Source organism: Passer domesticus, chromosome 1, assembly GCF_036417665.1.
Source record: "Passer domesticus isolate bPasDom1 chromosome 1, bPasDom1.hap1, whole genome shotgun sequence".
In the NCBI taxonomy this organism is placed as follows: domain Eukaryota; kingdom Metazoa; phylum Chordata; class Aves; order Passeriformes; family Passeridae; genus Passer; species Passer domesticus.
In genome coordinates, this window is record NC_087474.1 from 51,567,589 (window position 1) to 51,590,753 (window position 23,165).

The 23,165-nt window shown below is 40.5% G+C and overlaps 1 protein-coding gene and 1 long non-coding RNA gene across 11 annotated transcripts in view; both read right to left on the reverse strand.

Moving 5' to 3' along the window:
* Positions 1-23,165, reverse strand: part of HECW1 (HECT, C2 and WW domain containing E3 ubiquitin protein ligase 1) — a 248,733-nt gene that overhangs the window by 182,437 nt on the left and 43,131 nt on the right. The window lies entirely within an intron of this gene.
* On the reverse strand, positions 6,962-20,675 carry LOC135288042 (uncharacterized). The gene is made up of 3 exons (XR_010351397.1): positions 20,620-20,675; positions 19,628-19,774; positions 6,962-7,174 (listed from the first exon to the last, which is right to left on the reverse strand). It is a non-coding gene; the product is annotated as an uncharacterized LOC135288042 (long non-coding RNA).

Here is a 23,165-nt window from a genome sequence, read left to right on the forward strand (position 1 = left end):
GGCCTCAAACAGTTTTGAAACATCTACATGTTTGTTACAAAACTACGCAGAGAGAAACAAGGAAACAAAGAGAGAAACTTAAGTCTGAATCAGGAAGACCCAATCAGCAAGGACAGAAGTGCTCTTCAAACATGAAGTAATAAAACTTTAAAACACAATTAAAAAATCAAAAGACATCCACAATTCAGCAACATTTATAATGCCTGTACTTCAGAACATTCTCCTTCTTCTCGTTTATGACTATGGCATGCTGATACTTTTTAGCTTCCCTACAGCACCAGCAGGGAAAGCCCCTCAGCAACAAGAGAATTTGATATCCCCATCTCCTCATGTCACATGCCTGTGGAGACTGTTGGCCCACCCTACTATTCATCCCCACCATCATTTTCTGCTGTGCACTCATCAACAGAAACCTTAAAAGAACATGATTGACACCACAGCTAAAACTGTCAATTCATCAAGAGTACAAAAATGAAGAAGAGAAGTAAAAGCTTTGGATTTAGGAAGGGTCTCAACTGTTCAGCTGAAAAAACAATATATAACAAAGCAATGTCATTTGATTATATTCCCCTGTTATTAAGACTTACAAAACATGTAATAGCTATGAAATTAGACAAAATAAAAGTACACATTGCTTTATCATCTCCCTCTGTCTTTCACAAGCCACTAAATCTCATGGCCATAATCCATTTTAGTCCCAAATTTACCAACTGCCTATAGTCTGGTGGCCCTTTACTTTTATTAAAGAAGTGTATTTACACTGGAAATAAAGCGGGGTGATCCCAAAGTTGGGCAAGGAGCCACAACATCTTTAAAGGCAATCTTAGAGAAGTTAATCCACAATTTTTTCAGCAGTCTGTTAGAAGCACACACAGCAAAACTCTTCCAAATATCTGAACTGTAAATCCTCTTCTCACAACCAGTCACCATGAATTTTCTACAGCCACACAGAAGCTGGTTTCAGACTGAGTAGCTTTGCAAATAAAAAAAAAAAAAGTAATAAATTACATTATGCCACATACAGTGGAGACAGTGGAGACATTCCATTCTCTACTTCCTGTGATTTGGGATAAAAGCACAGGCACAGGTCTCTTCCTAAGCCAGTTCTAATGCAGCTTTCATAGAAAGTTTCATTCCCAAAGGCAATGTGAAAACCCTACAGCTTCACTCTTGCCTCCAGAGCCATCCACAATACACCAGCAGGTTATGCAGAGCAGAGATGCTGCAAGACCACTCTGGAAGGAGGAAGAGCTTCCAGACTTGCACCCCATCTGCCTCCTGCTGTGCCAGACAACACAACTCCAAGGTATTGCAATACATTTTCTCACTCCTCCATCCTCAAAGCATCTCAGCATGACAAACCTCAATTTAAGTCACTCAGTTTGTGAATGGCAAGCAAAAATAAGCCAGTGTGTGTATCTACCTAAACTGCCTGGCTCACATATCCTGCATAACCTATACTGAGTCACAGAAAGCATTTTCTGCACAGAGGCAGAATGTGTTGTGATCCCTTCACACATTTAATCCAGAAAGAATGACACTGTGCAGGTTTTACAGCAAACCTGACACAAAGCCCTGCTGCCAGCACCCCAGCCAGCCAGGAACACCCCATGGGCAGCGAAGCTCCAGCACCATGCTGTGGCTCTGTCCCCTGTGCTGTATTCATCCCCTTCTCCAGGAAAAGTGGCAGGTGTGCCTGTATGCATTCAGACTTTAACAGCAATAGATAGGAGAAGTGCTATCTTACATATGGATAGATTTACTCAGGGGTACATTTATATTAAATGACATGCTTCAAAATCATAATTATAACTGAAGTGCACTTCAGGTAAATTGGAGAGCCTATGATCAGAAAAACTATCATTGCTCAGATGAACACTGTTTTCTGGATTTGTTTGTTAGCTGTCTCTGGTCACCTATGAACTCCTGTCTTTACATTCAGGTTGCACGTTTCCTGGCACTTTAGTTTGGGTTTCACACGGCTCCCATACAGCATTCATACATCTCAGTCCATGACTGGATTTCCCAGTTACTATTGCAATGGAAGTCTAAACACCACTTATTTCATTAAATGCATATGCAAACATATCATCTCAAGGGCCAGGAAAATCAGAAGTATTATGTTCAGAACCTGTGTGACAAAGAGGTGAGAGAAACAGACTAAGGAATACATGGGAATACAGGAGTTGTGCTGCTTGTTTTGAGACTATTACAGCCTGTGTACACATTCATTTTCTGTCTGGGGAAAAGAGTTTGTCAACAAAATCAGCCCCAGCTCAAAGGATGAGCAGTTTCTTCTTAGATCTCTATATAAGACTATCATGATCCAGAAGAAAAATAGGGAGAAGAGTACACTCAGCAGTGGAGTCTTCTTAAGCTGTTTCTCCTTCTGGAAATGAAGCAAATTGAAGTTGATTCAATTGATGTTTACTACCTCCCTGATTTCTGTTTTTATCTTTCTCCTCTTACCTAATACCTTCTCTTTCCTCACTTGTCATTTAACATTAAGTTTCATTGTTTGCTATTCAGCCTTGATAAGTCCAGCTATGCCTCAGTCTCCCTCCCTTCAGTTTTCCTATCCATCTCCTTAGCTTCTGCTATTATTCCTTTCTCCCCCTCCACTTTTCATTTCCTTCAGGTTTGTCCCCCTCCCTACAGAAGCCACTGCTGGTCTCCGCAGCTGGTGCTTGATCCTCCTATCCTGCCTTTTAAGTAGTCTCTGTGTACCTTTGGTTTTTTTTGTGTTTATCACACAACTATATTAATATAATCTTTATGCATGTCATGTCCTGCCTGAAGCAATCTTAAGACTCATATCCTGCTGGTAGCTGCCATCTTGCTTCAAATCCCCTTCTCAAAAACACTTTTTGCAAAGAAAACCCTGATCACAGCAAAGCTGGAATGCAAACAACTAAAATCAGTATCTCTTTTCAATCTCTACACACTTATGCACACATCTGCTTGGGCATGTCTACACTCCTAGTGAGTCCTGGCCCCTGGCTGCAGCCCATGCTTCCTCTTAACCCGTGGGACAATTTGTACAGCAATTAGCCCAACAGGTCTCCAGCCAGGAATTGCAGTACAGGCTAGTAAAAGCAAGAAAAACTATTCAAGCTTGAAAAATTATTTCATTCAGTGCTCAAAAGTTTGTTTCCAGAGACAGCAAATACTTGTGGTCAGCAAATGGCACCACTAGCAACAGGGGCTGATCTGTTATGTGAGAACAGACATCTGCCCAAACTCCTGAGCAACTTTGGATGAGATGGAGCTCCACACACAGCCATGCTAGAAGAACACAGAACATACTTTTCTGTCAATAAGCAATCCTGTTAGCAATGACAGAAGAGTAGGTATGTTTATACAGCAGATATGCTTTTCTGTCCCTCGGTTGCTTCCCTTCTTTTTTTGTTCACCCCTGACACCACCAGCCTAAACTGCTGCACATCTTAAGCACTGTCTTTGCATTGAAGTGATTGGAACACTAATGAAGAGGTCAAAATCACTTTTTTTCTTAAACTTCCACAGATCAGATATTTGAAAGGTTTTTCAGTTTTTATAAAGATTAGAGAAAGATAGGTAGTGCCAGTTATTTACGTTAGAAGTGTTTGTTCCTTCTATCTCAACAAGTACAAACACATAAGACAATCTCCTGCATTTTTAAGGTTTGGTAATTACACCTGCCAGCTGAAGCTACTAGAGCAGGAAATATATAAAACCCTTAAAATAAATGCATAGTTTTGTGACTGTAAAATAAATACTAGCAAATTCTCTTGTGTAAATTAGCTAAATAACTCACAAACCAGTATACAAATTAAACATCTTTTTTTTTCCCTTCAGAAGACAAAAATAATACAGTATCATTATAAAAATAATTAATATGTTAATTGAGGATTTTAATTGCCCAGAGACAAACCTCAGTTGCATAGAAATCTGGCTCAAAATCAGACTTACATCTGTTGTGGAAAGCACTCCAGCTTTTTCAAGTAAAGACACAAAATCTTGTATATATTAATATAAAATGAAAACTCTGATTGTTTTACACCAAAGGCAAATTAAAAAGATAGCAACACCTTCATGCCATTTTCCATGATGGCAAATGGTGGGGTCTTCCATTTGCTAATTTGCAAATCTACCACATTGTTCTCAATTTGCAGCCCAGTTTTGGAAGTTATCAGATCGTAATGGTCATCTCTCCAGGCTTCACCTGGAGGGGAGGGTGAGGGCTGTAGAATTATATCATGAGATAGAGTCTTCTGCCTCATGTGTGCCATGAAATCCAGAATATGTGGTGGACAAGGAAACCTAAATTCTTGAACAATGTTTTTTTGCATCTAAATTCAAAAGACCTGACCATGAACTTCCCTGTTTCCTACACTTGATGACAGCAAAGTGAGAAGGGTGGAACCTGAGAGATGTGTCAAGGGGGCTCCACCCATGAGTAACCTGCAGGAGTCCAGCTCCACGCAGTCACAGCCAGATCCAGCCTCCGGTGGACAGCTGAGCCATGGATGAGGTGTGTGGGTGGGCTCTGAACACAGGGCTGCTGGTATCAGTCCAGCTCCTTTCAGAACTGGTGTCTGCCTCTTAAAAGAGGAAATATTCTTGACTGGCTTTAACTGAGCTTCCATTTGGAAGTTTCATAGGAGAAAGTGCCCAACAAGTCCAGGCACTGAGAAAGCTACAAGAGACCAAACTTTGGTGGGTCAGTGTGATGCAGTTCATGTCCCTGCTGTCTGTGGGGTTTACTCTCCAGGAGTGTGAATAAAGCTTGCTGATGAACTTTTAAATTATTTCTGCAGCCATGTAGTGAAGAGGAAGGTTGTTACTGGTAATGCTGACATGGATAAGGATGGTTTTGGACAGTAAAAGGCAACTGCTGCTCTTTAGAGGGCCTACATGCCTGGAAGAGAGATGCCAAAAAGGACTGAAGAGTTTCCCTCTTATTGCCCACCTGGAACCATCTGAGACTCCCAGTGTGACTGATGACATCATTCAAATACAAAGGAATACATTTTAATTAAAAAAAGAAACTATGTAAAACAACCTTCTAGCACACAGGTGGCAGGTAGTTTGCAAGACTGTTGCAATGAGTATATAATGCCAGACTATATCCACTCAGTTACAGAATCTCAGCATTTTGATGAAAGCTAAGTGTGACAAGACAGGCCCTTGCATATGACTGAACGTGACTGGAGAGATCAGCAGGCATATCAAGGTTAGAGACAAATCTGCTATCACTGCTCCTGTCCAGAGGACCTTGAGAACAAGAAATCTGTACATCCTATATAACATGGAATTTTATGAGCTAAAATTTTAGATTTGCATTATTCTTGAAAACTAGCTGGTAGTGAATTTCAAGACCAACTGAGCTTTTCTCTCATAAATAACTTTCACAAAGGATAAAGTGATAAACAAGCTATGAAAATTTTACCCCTGGCTGAAGTGTGTTTTTTTATTCCATATAAACTCAGCCAGTGAGTGTATTTAATAGAGGATTCAGGCAGCATGGTTTCAGTGGAACAAGGGGATATGACAGTAAAAGCAGCAATGAGATATTTTCCTGGTTTGGAAGAGTTCTTATTTGCCAGATTGTGCTTTGGGCTCAGATACCAATGTTCTATGTCCAAAAACGACCAACGTTTCCACCACACCAATGTCACCTCCACTTACTGGTTTCTCAAAGTCTGTATTATTTCCATGGTGATCTGCTGGTTCTGTCCATCTCAGCCTATGGTTCTGGTTTCACTTTGGCTTTCCTCCAAGCTGCAGCTGCTAAAATCAGCCCCCTATGGCCCAGGAAAAGTATTTGCAGACAGATCAAGTCCCTGATCCTCCTCCCTGCAGGACCTCATAGACACTAGTTCTGGCATGGAAGGGGATGGCTGATAGGGGTGGTCTCTGGGCTGCAGGGTTGGGTTCTGCCACAGCCTGAGAGAGGAGTAACAGCATGAGGTTGGTCCTTGGGAGCCAAGAGACAGAGGATGTATGGGGGATGCCCAGCAGCTGTGCCCAGTGCATGGTCACCAAGGGCAAGGACAGCACCCTGGGCCTCTGAGGCACAGAGAGTACCTTGGGGCCAGCACCCAAAAGCCTTCCTATGAAGCATGTTGGGGGGAGGATGATGCTGCACATGGAGGGTCCCAAAACCCCCACATCACAGTGCCACCACCCAGCAATGCAGCACTCACAGTGCCCGGCGCAGGATAAAGGAAAGCATCCTCCTGTGTCCTGTGTCCTGCTGCCAGAACTGGTCCAGGGCTAGTCCAAAGACATCCAGGAGGAAATCCCTAAGAAGCTGTTGGGATTACTTGGAGGGAGTTGACAAAAGGAGACCAGGTGATGGACAAGGTTGGTGGAGGCTCTCTGCTGCAAGGCCACCCTCAGAATTCATTGGAAGGATGAAAATATCTTTCAGCTACATAGCTGCGACTAGACCAAGTAAACACCTTGTTGAGGAGCACTGCAGAGCTCCCTGTCTGCATTGCCTTGGAGCCAGGGGCAGCAGCCATAAGAGAAGAAGTGCAGAGATGTTTCCAGGGCTCCCAAGACTTTGAATCACCCACTGGTGCAGGAAGCAGGTGCAGGAAGGATTCTTGCTCTCAAGGAAGATCAGTCCAGGGGCATGTGATCAGTCTCACAAGCTCCTGAAATTACTCTAGATAGGGCAGATTAAGGCTTGGGCAGCTCCTGGGAGGTCTGATCAGCCTTTGAGAGGAGGAGCCATGTCTTGTTCATGTGCTCAGGGAATAGCTGATGGCCCCCCACCCAGGTCCGAAAGGAATTTCCCCCAGGGTAGATTGGTACTGGCCCTGGAGGTGTTTGCCTTCCCCTGCAGCACTGAGCCTGACCACTGGTGAGGATAAGAAGCACAGGAACAGAGTGAGCTTTGGAAGGCAAAAAGCATGCTTGGCATCAATATGTGTCATATTTCAGAAATTCACTACAGTTTGACACACCTCTTCTTTTTCTTTTGTGTGTGGTTGGTCCTGATCATTCTTCACATTCTCTTCAGGAAACAGGAGCTGCTTGGCATGCATTCCCGCTGCTATTTTCTGTAGCTCTGTCACTTGCCTTTGCCAGACTGCAAAGCATATATTTCAAGCTGAATTGAAGAACACATCAGCCTGCTCCTGACTACACATGCTCATTGTGGTAATGGTTGTGAGCATTGACTCTGAAACAGATTCAGAAAAACAAGAAAATTCTATTTTCAGTTGTAAACTTTGTGCTATGTGTCCTCTTCAGTTTTTAGAGCTGAGAAGTCCCTGTTGTGGCAGCCAAGTAACAGTCTCTGTGTTACTTAATTTATGGTGAGCAGAGGAAATAGGACAGAGCAGTTATGCCATGTTAAACCCAGAGCTCTGCATGACCAGGTCTGACCAGGTCTGAGGGTTCCACCCCAGAGAGCAGCTCTGCAGTGCAGGTCCCAGGCCCACCCAGGAGACAGAGGCAGAGATGGGCACACCCGCAGCAGGGCTCAGACAGGGACTGAAGGTCCCAGGTGGAGGTGGGACACGTCCCCTGGGCCCTTGGCAGGAGGTGGTGGGGCTGGGGGTCCCAGGGCAGGCCAGTCCCAGCACTGAGGCCTGTGAGCACCACCAGGACCCTGTCAGGACTAGTGCTCAGTCCTCATGTGCTCTTCTTCAGACACTGTTGGTTGGACACTTTGGAGACACAGTACTGGGCCAGATGGACCTTCCCTCTCAGGGAATGCTGCTGTTCACAGAAAATAACAAGTGTTATAACAGTAAAATACAAGTGTTTTACTATGTTTTTCAAAGGGAAACAGGTTAAGGCATTTCTGAAAAGCAGTACAAGAAGTAAAAATACAAACTACAGGAAAATTGACATCTTCAAAATGTTTGAAACCATTTAGATGAGAAGCACATCCTGCAACAGACTAAGGGCTTGATCTCCGGGCCTCGCTAGGTCAGAGGTTTTGCCATCCTGTGAAAACCCATCTCAGCTGGATGAAAAGACTTTCAAAAACCACACATCACACATACTTTCTGTACATTTGTGCAATTTGTCCCATTATCTCGAGGTGACCTACAGGGTGACAAAGCCAATGGCTAGGCTGGGGCACTGTTATGGATATTCAATCCCTTTTGCTAGTGCAGGGCTGGGAAGAAATGTCATTAGAGGTTACCTCAGATGTACTGGCAGGGAAAGTAAGTGGTAGGAAGAAGCACAGAAGAAAGGAAGGAATAGTTTCTCTGGAAGGGATCTACAGTAGTCACATAATTGAACTGTCTGGCTACTTCAGGTATTATAAAAAATTTAAGCATTGTATTAAAGGCATTATCCCAAAGCATCAAAAGACAGTCACAGGCTGGAAGCATTAACCACCAGTATCTTCCTGCAAAACCTGACCTCATTTCCAGAGAATACATGATTTATTTTTCCTCTTGACTTCCAAGCTGAGTTCCCTGTTCAGCCAAGTAATATTTAAAAAAAATTCTGACATTAATATAAATGTTATATTATGAACATTATTTGTGAGTTGGACCAGATGATCTTTAAACGTCCCTTCCAACACAAGCAAATCTGTGAATAAATGCTGACACACTAAGAGAAAGTTTAGAATATAGGTTCTGAACCAACATCCTTCATGAAGCAAGGAGACATAAGCATAGAGCAAATTCCATTACTTCTGCCCCTAACAAGGTGACATCTCACACATGATCCCTAAGACCTTGAGAGACTGAAGAGAAAATGAAACAATATTCACTACTGTAGTAAGTTGTGGTCTCAGTACAGAGTCTTACTGTTTACCAAATTTCCTTCAGTACAGAAAGTAGGAGTTTTAAAGAGGGAACAAGATCTCAGGGTATTTTCTTTGCCTAACAAGCAGAAAGGACAGAAAGAAAGAGCCTGTGAAGATTAACTGAAAAGAGGGAAAAATGTTCCAGGAATGTTGGCAATGAGGACTGACCAACAGCAGTGCTGAATTCTTGGTCTGGAGGGAAAGATGGTAGGAAGGGTATCCACAGGTCATTAATTCCTCTGAAGATGAGCAGCTGTTTGATATAGTGTGCAGAAACAGAAGCCAACAAAGCAAAAAAGGAGTGTAGAGAGAGAAGAATACAGTTGGAAGAACATTCTCTGTAAGCAAAGGATACTTCCAGCAGTACCATAGTTATAAAGAAAGGGAGACTTGTCCAATCCTACACATGATATTACAATAACTGAAACCCTGGGGAAAGAAACACTGGACAGCAACAAGCTGGACAGCTCCCAAAAGCTTTTCCTCCAGAGTCCACTCAACTACTTATCTCCAGCATCACTTCCTACCCTCAATGGAGGGATCAAGTTCTGAAAGAGTCAAATGTCTTCTTGCTTTGGCAAGCCTCTAGGAAATTAGGCTTTTCTAATATCTTCTTTCACCTCTGGATTTTGTCAGGCTATTCACCATCATCCTTGGCCGTGCACATAACACTACACCCACTGACAGCACACAGTGAAAGCTCAAGCAAGTTGCTATTATTGCACCAATAATAACAGGAAAGGTCTCAGGGTTCATATTTTTGTATCACCAACATTAGTTATCCACTTTTTATATGTGGGGAAATTATATGCATGTCCATTTACACCTAATAGTTTGGTTAGAAATGACATTTTCCAGGAGAACCTCTCCACAGATATTTTTGATTATTTGTTTCACTTTTTTTCCTTATTGATAAATGTCATGCATCAGCACAGGCATCAGCAGTTCAATCACTAGGCTCAAAAGACTTCTGCTAGTTCTGGGACAGCTGCAGGAACAGCAGCTGCCAAACTCCTTCTAGAGTCATGCCACTGGGACTCAGCACTGGCCTGAGTAGAAAACATTTTGCTTTTTGATGAGGTGGAACTGTGTGTACCACCACATCTTCAGATGGAGTAATTTCTCATCGCTCCACTGACTCCAATATACTATAATCAACAACTGGCTGAAGGGACTGGCTTCAAATCTTCAGTTTCTGCCTGACAATCGTGATTTTCCTAGTGATGTGGATACTTGGCAGAACATTGACTTTAATAGAAAAAACAGTTTAACACAGTCCATCAGCCATTTATGAAATTAACTTGGATCTGAACTGCAGTCCTAGAAGATCAGTGGAAAACTAACTTCTGCAAATGAATTAATGCTTACCAAATGAAGTTTACTACTGAATGGGCTGTAAATATCAAGCACAAGGAAACCAGAACATCTAAAGAAACAGGCATGAGTGAATAGTCAGCATATGTATCCCTTATCCTGTTTCTATAACCCTGTAATTGCTCATGCATTTTCAGAATCATCACATTTAGAATCATCATTTGGTTAGGGCAGAAAGAGGTGGGGGAATAGAGATGACTTGAACAAGCAGCACTATGATGGCATTTTGTATCCATGCTATTAGACCTACAGGGGGAAAAGGTACAATACAGAAAACTTTGTTTAGCACTGCCTAAACGCTGTTACTCCCCTCCAACTGCAACAAACCACTTTGTCTGCAAAAGCCTTTGTCTGCAAAGCAGCATGCTCTAAGTATAACAAACTGCTGCTGGACCTCTCTGGAGCTGGCAATCTCTCTCAACTTAATGAATTGAGACAGAGTCATCCAACTATCTATTAGCAACACCAGCAAGACCTTCCCCCAATTGCTCACTGCAGTGATCAGTATCTACAAACCACAGTTTACATTTAATTGACACAAAAATAGGGAGGGTGGAGGAGAAACAAGCAGCACACCCAGCAATAACAAGCTTCTATTGTAAATGATAAATATTAAACCCTTTCACTCCTGTTTCTAATCCACCACCAAAAATCTCAGGGCTACACTCTCACAACACTAGCACTCCTAACAGCTGTTCAGGCAGCAGACAAAATTAAGCATCCTCATTATTTTGATGAAATTATCTTGCACTCCATTTTCATCCTCTTTTTACTATGCATGCTATAAAACAACAAACTGGCACTAGCTATCCCACCATCATGCATATATTACCTTATTAAATACTGGATTTCAATAGTTTACTATGTATTAAAGTTACGGGGAAGTGATGTTTGAGAGGTAGGTCTACTATATAAATGGGTTTTGTATCTCTGTGCCAGGCTGTGATACACTAGATTTTATTTGCTTTCCCATAAACATCCAGGCAAAGGTTAACACAGTAGGATCTAGTAGTCATATTTAGGATTGCACCACTCACTTTTTTCTAAGCAATATTGAAAGACCAAATTATTAATGGAAGACAGAAAAAGGAAGAGATTTTTTTTTTCTCCTTGAAAAAAACAATACCAAATCACAAGCATTACTTCTGCTAACTTCATAGCTCCAGCTCACTTGGTATGAAACTTCCAGGAGTACACCAGCAGCAAGTCTCAATGGGCTTATTCCTGGAAACCCTAAAAGTATATAAGAAGTGCCATCTCTGAAGTTACAAGCAAGCTAAGTATCTAGACAAGCTGAAATTTTCTCTACAGATGAAATGTAAAACCATGATGATTACTGGGTACTATTAATCACTGATTATCCAGCAGTCCATTTTCACAATATTTCAAGATGGCTATAAGGAATATATCTTTATACTTGGTAAAAGTGACAAATGGGATAAAGAATCAAGAAGGTAAGAGACGACACTAGGCTTTATAAAAGGCCATTGAAGAAGCCAAGAGCTCTATCTCAAAAAGATAGACTTGATGACATGTCACATCATCTTCACAAAAATCTGCCCACAGGTACAACAGCCCAGTGAGTCCTACCTAGACCACCAACTTCCCACTACTTGCTATGCACCATCTTCTAAACTGAAAGAGCAAGACGAAAGAGATTTTTAAATATGGGCCATCTAAATAATTCCCATCCCAATAGGTTAGACCAGCAATATTCCATCTTCTCTTCGAGTATCTCAGACAGTCTTCAATAGATGACCTGGATGAAAGTTACTTGCAGTTGATTATGTTCTTCTATTTTTAATAAGATTTAAGAAATAATAGGGTAAAATTCCTGTACTGCTGAGGAGGATTATAATTTTCTATTTAAGTTCTAGATGGTGAAATTTTAGCCCCATTAATAATACCTTGCTTCCCTATTAATTTTACCCTATAAAAAGGGGCAATAGATTAAATTATAACAAAAATAAATCAAAGCAAGGTCTTATTTGCATATGTATGACAGCAGTTAATATTTTTTCTTTTAAGAACTGAAATTAAGTGACGAAAAATTTTCTCAGAAATATAGGTATCAAAGGTAAGAGTAAGAGAATGTTTCTATCTCTGCCTTCATGACTGTTATTTCCCATAAGAGACAAAGTCAAAATAACATCTGAGTATAATCTCTTCCACAACAACAGTTATTTACTTGACTACATTTCATAATTTCCGTAGCACTGAGAATTTAAAGGACATTCTTACCTAAAAAGTTTATCAGATGCATTTTTTTTTCCTGTGAGATACTCACTTATTTCCTCTTCTGTGCAAGATCACTTCTCTATATAAAAAACCTGAAGTACCATGAAGACTTCAGTAAGATTTTCTTATAAACCTATCGCTCATATGACCCCTGTGGAGTACAGGTTCTTTGGGATTTCACCAGGGTCCCTGAAGTGACTGCAGCTGAGCTGCAGATTTCAGGACTATGCATCTCAGTTTTAGAACAATCTAAATAACCTCGTGCAAAGCAGGGGGGGAAAGAAGCATATTTTCGGACAGGAGAACTTTGAAACTAATAAGAGAGTGAAGGAATTCTTACCAGCTCCTAAATAAGAACATTGTCAGGTGAAACTAACACTCCAAGTAAAAAAGCTCCGCTTAAGAGTAATGAAAGGCTAAGTTTTGAATTTGAACATCATTTTGTGCACATGTTTTCAGAGTCCAGAGATCACTGTACTAAAGAATCTCCCATGTATCATTAAATTAGCATTTCCTGTCATTAGTTATCTGTGTAGTTTGTTCCTAACTGGCAATGTGCACTCACATGCACAATCTCTGCCTGCTCATGTCCCTGTTCTCTATAATTGGTGCTTGAGAGACTTAAAAGACACATTTTCCTGTGCAGTACCTTCTCTCTTAGCTTGCCTCAGGCTATGCCTCAAATCATTCCACCTCAGTTGCATGGACATGATCTCAAAAATAGAGGTTTATAGCCCCTTTTAGACATCCTACTTATTTATAGTATTGTTCTATTGCATTGAAAATGAGATTCCTCCATGACATAGCAAAGAAAAAAATCAATGAAATAATCAATGGTAGGCAGCAAACAAGTCATCATCTTGTATTTGTCTCATCACACAGATTTGACTGTGTCTACAGTTTAAACAACATACTACTATTAAGATATCTTTATTGGATGCCATAGGCATACAAAACTTTATGTTTGGCTCATTCATAATTGAAGACAATGTATGAACAACTATATTAAACAATCTCATTTTAAAAACCCTCCAGTACACTAATTTTTCTATTAGGTATGCAGCTAAGATGAAAGTATCAGTATTCCATCTGATGCCAAGATTTCACACCAGAGAGTCATCTGACTCTAAAGAACATTAAAAATGTAAAAATCAATTAAAAAATTAAAATCAGAGTAACAATTCTCATTCCCTTGATTCAAAACAACAAGTTAACCCCCTCTTTCTTAATAACACTTATTATGCACAATCATCTCCTTGTTATGGTTTATTCTTCTATTCCTTTGGTACTCCTTAGCTGTCCTAAATAAGATGATATGGCAAAGGAAGTGTGTTCGTTCCACTTCTGACATTAAAACCTCTGAAAATGTACATGTTGGAAGTATCTTCCAGTAACAGAAAATGAAATTACATCACTGTCTTGTTTAGGCTAGTCTAAGCCTAATCACCAGGTTTATTAAAACTAAGACTAACTCCCTCTCTAGAGAACACATCACTGTCTGACCACAAACAATGGGGGCAGACAGAGGATTCTGCTGATTCTTCCTGTGGCCTGTGACAGGAGACCACACTTGATGTGTTTCAGTCTCAGTCTGTTCTCACCACTTAGGAGAACACAGTAGATGATCCTCTAAGATCAATGTGGATCTGTTAAGGCATGGGTAACTAGCAGGAATAGAGGATGGCAGACAGCACCATGCTGGGCTCTTTCAGGAGCCTAGTTCTGTAGCAGTCCCTGTGTAGAGAGGAAGAATCAAGGGAGGGACACGGCAGCAGATGAAAACCTGTCTAACCCCTTGTCTACCAGACAGGGGTGTTGGGGTGCTCAGCTGCAGAAGATGCCAAGGATGAGAATGATGCAATATCCAGTTTAAATCAAGAGACAAGTTTTTTTGCCCCTACTGCCTCCAGCACTGCATTTCAAGCCTGGGCATTCAACTTGACACAGAACATCAGGCAGGCTTCTTGAATGTCATGCAGCATGTCAAGATGCCATCCCCTGGGGCCCTCAATGGCTGACAGCTATTATTACTCTTAAAAGGCGTGCTATGGTCTGGAGGTTCGAACTGAAGTGGCTGTCTCCTGGAAATAGCCTATCTCCTCATTTGCACAGCTGCTGGTCAAGCAGTGTGGAATGGAAAAGCTTAAAAAAGAAGAGATGCTTGGGGCAGTCTTATCTACAGCCTCTTACACAGCCTAGCCTGTTTCTTAACGTTACACATGCACCAGATTTGTGTCAATGACAGTTCTACCCAATGTACCAGCCCCTTATTTCCACTGTGCATGTTTACCTGATGGTGCCGGCTTGTTGCAGCTACACTGGTTTGCAGCCAGAACAGTGTCTGCAGAATGCAGTCTGCAGAGGCGAATATTTTTAATGTATACTGCATCATTATAAACAGACTTGAAAACTAAGTCCTGGAACTAGCCCATGGTATTAATCCTAATTTAGTTTGGGCCTAGTTCCAAATGGGTGACTACATATGCAAACATTCATCTGAGTGTACAATTGGCTGTTATGAACACAAAATTAATTCTTGAGCTCATGCTTGCATAATTTACACACACTGATTTATATCACAAAATTATTCCCTAGCAGAATTCTAGTGATCAGATGTAACTTGAAGACTGGTGTTAAAAAAACAACCACCACAGTAATATATTCTTAAGCCACACAAGAAGGAATAAAAGGAGAAAATAATTGTTGTTTCTATAACTACAAAAAGAACCCAAAAAACAACAACAACAAAAAAAAAAAAAAACCACCAAAAAACTTTCACTATGAAACTATTATTTCACAGCTGACTGCTAGGTTTTTTCCTTTCCCAGATCCCCAAGTTAATTTTCCCCCTACTATTTAATTTCTATTAATATGCATCTTATATTGTGGCACATAAGCATAATGTCATCCATTAAAAAGAATCAGCAGGACGAGAATGCTGTTAAGTAGAATGTTTTCCATCAGGTATATCTGAGTTTCATGTTTTAATGCACAAAACCCAAAATGCCTCTCAGGAGTCAATACTTGGTTTCTCAAATTTGAAATGAAATTCCAAACAAGCTAAGCCAGTGAACCAAAAGTTAACTGTGAATCATACTCTAAGAAAGACCTAACTGGCGTTAAGAAAATCAAGAAACTGAGGCTAGGCAAATTGTGGTGATGAAAAAATAGAGTGGAATTATTTCTCTCCAGGTAATTTTCATGATAAACGTGTGTCCTTTCCAAAATAAATTAGTGAACATTAATTAAACATATGCCAGATCCATGTGGCTGGAATATTGCATTCTGTAACAAGACCATATAGAAATCATGCAAAATCATCATCAAGCATGCAATTAGCACAGAAATACCCTGGAACCAGGATCTCTGCAAACTAAGACAGCCTGATTTTTCCATACAATTGCCACACTTGATTTACCCTTTGTGTCACCCTTATTTAAAAGTAAAAAGGGGTATTTTTTAAGCTACAACAGGTTGTTAATGAAATCCTATATTTTGGAAGGTGTGAGATTTGTTTTTTAAAAACTCACATTACAGAAGCAAATGCTCAGGGTCATTAAAAAAAAACCCTTGGAAAGTTAATAATTTTTTTAAGTAACATACTTGGGATATTAAATTGTAAAGCAGAATTCAAAGACTGGTCTTTATTCAAGTCAGTTTGTTCTTGACTTTAACTCAGGTAGAAACAGGTCTTGTACGTGACAACAGACATGTATGGGGAATGGTGTTGAAATAACCTCACATGAAAAAGGCTTCCCAGAGCTACTGATGCTGCTTGCAAGCTGCAAAATCTGAAATTTCCCCTGCCTGTTTCACTATCCTTCATTCCTGACCACCGTGATCAGAACACACTTTGAGATGTGCTAACATACTTTATATTCAGTTAACAGAGGTGAACATTACCTTACCAAAACCAAAGATGTAGAGATTTAAATTCCTCAAATTATGGCACATTCTTAACTACAGGAAGAAAGCTATCAAAGCTAGTCAAAGAAATGATATATGTGTTTGTAATTAAACTGGTATTTAGAAACATAGTAAATATATTTCTTACAGTTTGTTACCATTCTGCATTTTGGCCTTTTTAACGTAACAGAGCCCAGCAATAAGTCATATCACCACATTACATAACTCTTGATTTATTTTTTTTATAAATAAAAACATGTATACCATATGTGTATGCATGTGTATATTTATTCTTATTTGTCAGCATAATTTATATATTACATATTTCCAAAGATTGATTTTTTAAAAAATAAAAAGGACTGCATACCATGACACAAGCTTAAAGTGAGATTGTATTTACGGTAACTTAAAGGCAGGCACTGCTCCTTAAATGAATTTAAACGATGCATTTTTCCATTGCCAGACACATCTGAACATTTCACCTTGCCTTGACTGATAGGTTGCATCTGGCAGTTTCTCCAGACAACATGGTGTTTTTCAGTCTAGTGGAAATTTGCTATTTAGGTCTTATTTAGAGGCAACAAAGGAAAATATCTGAGTTGTAACCAAGAGTATTGTAAATATTTGACAATAAACCCCACCTATTTTCAGAATGTTCAGGGGGGCTTGGGATGTGGGGATAAATAGTAATAGTAACTAAGATTTAATTGCAGCTTTTACACTACTTGGTATTCTTAAAACTCCCAGCCATGGAGTTGTATGAACAGGTGAAAATATTTCCTTTCTATATTGTGAGTTTCCAGCTTTCATTTTTCAGAATATCTGGAAAAAGGTCAGCCCTAAAGGCCTAAATGTCACAAGACAAATTTAAAAAAAGGTTTTTCTTCCCACAAACCCTTTTTTCACAGATCAATTTCTTGTCTTCTGGTTCTTGATTAGTTTTTAAACATTTGGTATCAGCAATAAAGAATTAGAGATAAAAGATATCAAGACGCAAGTGAGGAACGTGCAGAGAAAGAAATGTTTTTGTGCTGTGTGGATGCAGAACCACACCCCAGCTCACTTGGATCTGCCTTGCCTGCGCCCTTTCCAGCTCACAGCAAAGGAATAATGTGAGCACATCCAGAGGAGACCAAATGGGGCATGCAGAAAACCTTAAGACATTTGTCATTCACAGAAATGCCCTTTCCCTAACCAATGCCAAAGGTTTCCAAAACATTGCTAGTGGAAAATTATAATAAAATAGTTACAGAGATCACACATCCAGTCCCTAGAATTATTTCTTTTTCTGTAAACACATTACAAAAGCATTTTCTTTAACTGAAGAAAACTACCGGGCATTTTATCAACTTTGTCCTACATGGTTTTTACATCCACATCCACCTGTAGATGTGAAATCAAAGCAACTGCATCCAGCTAGCAGTGATGCAATGAAGATCCCTAATCAGACCCTTCATATTTATACATGTTCCACTCTAGCAGAAAGTGAAGTGAGGACTGCATTTTCCAAAGGCTACAAGTCCATGGTTTTTCCTAATAACTGTTTTAATTATTCATTTATTTATTATTAATAGCTATAAGCAGTGAAATTCTAAGATATTCATTTGGCATACAGAGATCAAAAGGAGCCCTTTTGGCAAAAAGTTTCCAAACTTGCTCATTATGCAGCTTTTGCATTTTCCCCACCAGTAGCTGTATTTTAAGCAATACATGTCCCTGTATGAACCAGGTTTAAGAATGGAAAGTGTCTGAAGAAAACTTGAAAAGCTTCCCATCAGATTTATCTTGGGCTTCTGATATTCCTGGGTTCCTTAATTTCAAAACCAGAATACTGTAGCACTACCAGAAACAATGGATAGGATCATACCCCATGGTAGCAGCAGTTATAAAAACACAGGGAAGGAGAAAAGTAACTGTTGAAAAGTGTTTAATTTAAAAGGAAAAGGCAGAAAATTGAAATATTAATTATCTTTACTTGGTAAATGGTGAAGTACAGCATCCCATTGCACACCCTGTGACATTCTGCAAGGGGTCCAGAAATGGACCCCTTGCCACTTAATATTGATTCCTTGCCTTTGCTTTAAGGTCATCTTTCATATATTTTGAAATACTTCTACCCTCTGAATTAAGAGAGCTCTGAATCTTGAAGATAGTAATGGGAAGTCTGTCAAAATCCAACATATATTTAAAAGATTATGTGATAAATTGTGACATAAATCCACAATTCACCTTTGCAAAATAAATCATCTGGTCATGTAAGTCATGGAAATTTTTGTGATCTTCTAAGTAATTTTTTATTTGGAATCAAGGAACCCTCGAAATGTTTCGAGGACATTGACTCATCTTCTTCTGAAAAGGTCTTTCATTCATAAATGCTGTAAGCCAATAATAAAGAAAAATGGTTGTTTCTCCATGCTTACACCAGAATTTCTTCTGATCACTTAGTAGTCAACCACCACTGATGTACAGCTTTAATTATGCCATCACACAGTTATCACTTCACAACTCACCCCTGTTTGCTCTTGCTTTGCCAATAAACCAAGTGGATTACAGCTGACAGTATTCGCTGTGAGAATCCACCCTATTTTACAACTGGCTAACTGAAGCCATGGCAGATCTTTATATGTTATGCACTATTATGAACTACAGCTCAGCAAGATACTTTGAAAACTTGCTACTGGTAAATCCCAACTCAGATACAGAAATTTCCTAATTGGCACAATCCAATAAGTAACAGATTCTCCTTGAAACATCACCTACAAGTGCCTTGACCAGGGACTGCAGAAATAACTTATTTTTTAAAGAAAAATCTTAATGGTTCCTTCTTCTTGATATTAAAGGGATCTTACAAAACATATTACATGTCACAGTCCGCAGTCTACTGTCCAAATTACTACACATCAGGTAGACATTGTTAACCATACTGAGCCAGAGACAACATGCCCTGCAATGAACTGTCTCCATTCTGCCTACTGAACAGTCATAGTGCTACAGAAAAGGCCCATAAATAATGCATCCCATCTACTAGCTTTTCTAGGAATGGAGCACAAAGCATGTGGAAGACGTGCACAGCTTTCCTAGAGATTCTTCAGGACTGAAGGCAGCCTTCTGATCAGCAGCAGCTGGCAGACCATCATTTCTCCTGTTATGCAACACAAAGGCACATAACTTCTACAGGAAGACTCCTCTCTTAGTGTAGGGGCTGGTTTATTTAATTTCATGTTGAATTTTACTAATGTTTGGATTTTTCTGTGTGCCAGACCTTTTCTTGCTTCTCAGGCAGATCTGGAGAGTGCCCTTGGGCTGGAAGTTCTTGTCAAAGTTCCCAACTAAAATGCTCACCTCTTAAATAGTCTTTGACTAAGCAGTCTCTATCTATGGTGGCCTAAGAACCACCATCTGTGAAGGGAAAGCAGCCAATTTTCCCGTGTGAAATGAAACCAGGATATCCACAAGTCTGCTTCTTGAGACAGAGTTCCCAAAAACTTCCTGCATGTACAGAATAACACAAACTGAATATATTTCTCTTTTACAAACAACAACACAGACAAGTTAAAAATTAAAATACAATGGTCAAAAAGAAAAGAAGGCAAGGGTGTCTCTTTGTAACTGCTGTGACATTAACAAAATTGTACAGATTAATTTGGCCCAAGTACACCACGTGTTTAAAGCTGATTAGATAAATTAGGTTACTGCCAATTTAAATGTCAGTTGTTACAAATACTGAGTTCTCCATTTTCTTAAAATTAAAACTTGCAGACACCACAAAATTACTTTCTCACATGCATAAAACACTTACAACTAGCTTCATAGATATCCTTTTTTTCTTTAAAACATAAGACAGCAATTTGCTTGTCTCCATGGAAAGATGGAGTAGCCCAAAAGTGAAAACACAAGCTGGTGATTTTACAAATTTCTCAGATTCAAAGTTCTGCAAGGCAATTCCAAATAAATAGGACCCACAATTTAGAAAGATATGAAGAGTCATAAAACCTTCTGACTTGCTTTTCATAGAGTCATAGAATTATCAGGCTTGGAAGACACCTTTAAGATCATCAAGGCCGATTGTCAATCCAGCTCTACCATAACCTTTAAACCACCTCACCCTGATCCAGACACCTCTTAGATATCTCCAGAGATGGTGACTCCACCACCTCCTTGGGCAACCTATTCCAATGCCTGACCACTCTCACAGTGAATTTGCTTCCCCAGTATCTGAATCTCCTTTGTCTCATCTTAAGGCTCTGGTCCTCTCACTGCAGGCACAGGAGAAGAGACCAGTCCCACTTCACTACAGCCTCCTTTCAGACATGTTTTCCAAAACTTTCGCAAACCTTGTTACCCTTCTTTGGCCATACTCCAGCACCTCAGTGTCCTTTCTAAAGTGAGAGGCCCAGAACTGAACACAGTACTCGAATTGTGACCTCACCAGTGCCGAGCACAGGAGGGTGATCTCTGCCCTGGTCCTGCTGGCCACACTGTTCTTCATACAGGCCAGGATGCCACTGATCTCCTTGGCCACCTGGGCACACCTGGGCACACTGATCCAGTGGCATCCTTGGTCACCAGGATGCCACTGATCTCCTTGGCCACCTGGGCACACTGCTGGCTCACTGAGCACCTCCAGGCTCCTTTCTGCTGAACAGCTCTTGAGCCACTCCTCCCCAAGCTTGTAGGGCTGTATTGTCTTGCTGGGACCTGAATGCAGGACCCAGCACTTCCCTTTTGTCCTCATCATGTTGTCCTCAGCCCACTGATCAAGCTTGTCCAGGTTTCCCTGCAAAGCCTTCCAGCCTTCCCTACTCTTGAGCAGATAAACACTCTCACCCAGCTTAGTGTTTTCTGTAAATTTACTGAGGGTGCCCTGAATCCCCAGGTGCAGATCATCAAAAAAGATGTTAAACAGGGACCAGCCCCAAAACTGAGCCCTGGGGAATGCCACTAGTGACCCATCACTAGGTGGATTTAGTTCCATTCACCTCAACTCTCTGGGCCTGGCCATCCAGCCCGGTTTCTACCTACTGAAGTGTTCACCCATCCAAGCCATGAGCAGCTAGGTTTTCTAGGAGGATGCTGTGGGAGACTCTGTCAAATGCTTTACTGAGGTCTAAATAGAGTACATCCACTGCTTTTTCCTCATCTACTAAGCAGGTCACTTGGTCATAGAAGAAGGTCAGGTTAACCAAGCAGGACCAGTCATTCTTAAGTCCATGTTGGCCGGACTTGATCCCCTGATTGTCCTGCATGTACCATGTAATGGCACTCAGGACCCCTCTTGTTTGTTGCTACTAAAACGGCATTGGACTAGGACAGAAATAGGAGGCTTTGCAAGCTGACCCTAACCAGAACTGAGGGCTGGTTAAAAAGTAGCCCCAGGAAACAACTGAAGAAACAGCTCTCAGTATCTCACAGTAAACATGGGAGATCTGAGTGCTGATTAAGACACCACTCCTGCTAAAGTTATTAATGTGCAATCCTTACAGAATCACTGAAGCCTGGAGCTGCAGTATGTAGCATCAAGCACCTTTAGCTTTACTCCTGCCCCAGGCATGCAGCCAAGACTCAGCTTTATGGGTCATCCAGAATCAAGGGGCTACATGTCTTCAGGGTTGATTTAAAGCCTTCAAAAATAAAACAAGCAAACAAACAACTTGCGGCCTATAGAAACAGTGTGTGGCTTATGACACTGCTCAGTTTCAATTAGCTTCATGTCAAAATGCAGCACAGTGGCTTGGGTTCAGTTTTTTTTTGTTTTTACTCACAGCACCCATCAATTCAAACAGTGATTTTTCCCACACTATTTTATCAGACTGAAGAAATACCTAGTGCAAATTGCTCTCCTCATCAGATAGTGGGAATAACAGAATTATTTAACTGGTAATTGAGCCCTAAAGGATGGAACTAAAAGAAGACCACCTAAGGCTACACAAAATTTAACTCAGTCTCTGAAGTAGAGAGAACTTCTCTGATTATATTACTCCAGATACTGAACTCACCTTCCACAACAATAAAATATTTTTTTGCAAACCTCATCAAAGAATTAACTCTGAACTACACAGACAAGTCATTATGTTGAAGAATTGTCATAATGGGGCAAAAAAGTAATTTGACAACACTAATGTGAGCCTTTCTTAAGTGCCTCCTACAAATCATGGAGGCAGAAGAAATCACAGTAGAAAAATACAAACCTAGGTTTTATTTTGAATTTGCATTTGAAAGCCATTCATGTTGGGATCCAGGCAATCATTTGGTAAGTGATATGAAAGAAAGGAGCTATTTGTCCCCTTTAGCCATCCCTGCTGTTTTTCTTTCCTCCCATGAACACAGTTTGACATCACCCAAGCTATGTCTCTGCTCCGATAACCAAAACTCCAGCATGACCTTTGACAAACATGCTTAAGAAATGCAGCAGCTCTGGGTACATGTGGAGTAGAGACCCCAGTGCTATTTCCCACCACTCCAGAGAGGATCATGTTCTCTGCATCCCATGGCCAGCCAGATCAGCTGTCTGGTGATAAAAGATGACTAGAACCTAAGCTTCACACTGCTTTCACACCACATTTGCCTAGTCTTCTCAAGTCTAAGGAGCCTGCAGAAGAATAGATTAAATATGATCTGCACCTTTCTGTAATCATATCCCTTCCTGCTTTCTTCATTGGAAAAGTTCTTTTCAGAGTGACTTTAAAAGGATCCAATGATGAGGCACTGTAACAGGAGGCTGTAACACCTTTCCTCTCCTACCTCCTCACCAACTTTGCCTATATCCTTTGGATTTCCACTCAGAATTGCATAGCTAGGACATGACAGAAAACAGCTGTGGTTCTGTGCTTCATTATCTAAGCAGGACACAGTGGCAACATTAACTACCTCTGCTCTCTTC